Source organism: Crotalus tigris, unplaced genomic scaffold (genome assembly GCF_016545835.1).
Source record: "Crotalus tigris isolate CLP2741 ecotype Arizona unplaced genomic scaffold, ASM1654583v1 scf7180000020588.15403103151:6194809, whole genome shotgun sequence".
NCBI classification, from domain to species: Eukaryota; Metazoa; Chordata; class Lepidosauria; order Squamata; family Viperidae; genus Crotalus; species Crotalus tigris.
The window spans coordinates 3,335,911-3,336,497 of NW_024098092.1; positions in this window are offsets into that span (position 1 = coordinate 3,335,911).

Below are 587 nucleotides of genomic sequence, written 5' to 3' on the forward strand. Positions count from 1 at the left end.
TGAATTGCAAGGAGGGACCGTCCAAAGAGAATTTGTTTAGCAAAATGTCACACCCCCAAAGGCGGGGAGGAAGCTCTGACTGACCCACATGGTGATGCAGTGTTCTGCACTGAACTGCTTGGCAAACTATGTTGCAGATTTCGTGTTTGAATACAAAGCCTAGAGGTGATCCCCAAAGGCAAAGATACGGATTCTCCGCAGGTAAGACTGTGGGGCAAATATCAGGGTCCCCCAAAATTTGTGACTTGGTACAGCAATATATACTGTGATGTCAAGCATTCCTCATATGATGAAACTCAACTGTCTGAAATGCTTGAATTATTTCCAAACTCATATTTTGCACCGCTGGAACATTCTGTTCGCTTTGTCCAAGTCCCTCCATCTCCTCCAGCCCCACAATATGAGGCTTGTCCAGGCCTATGCTCAGGTGTACTGCTTGGAATGGGACGGGACGGTCTGCTCTGCTCATATTCTAAAAGGCTAGGAGGATCATGGGATGTGGGGTGAAGATGAAGGACCTTCCTGTCTCTAATTGGTTTTCCTGCCCCCTTCCAGCTGTCAGAACTTCAGAAAAAGAACGCCTCTGC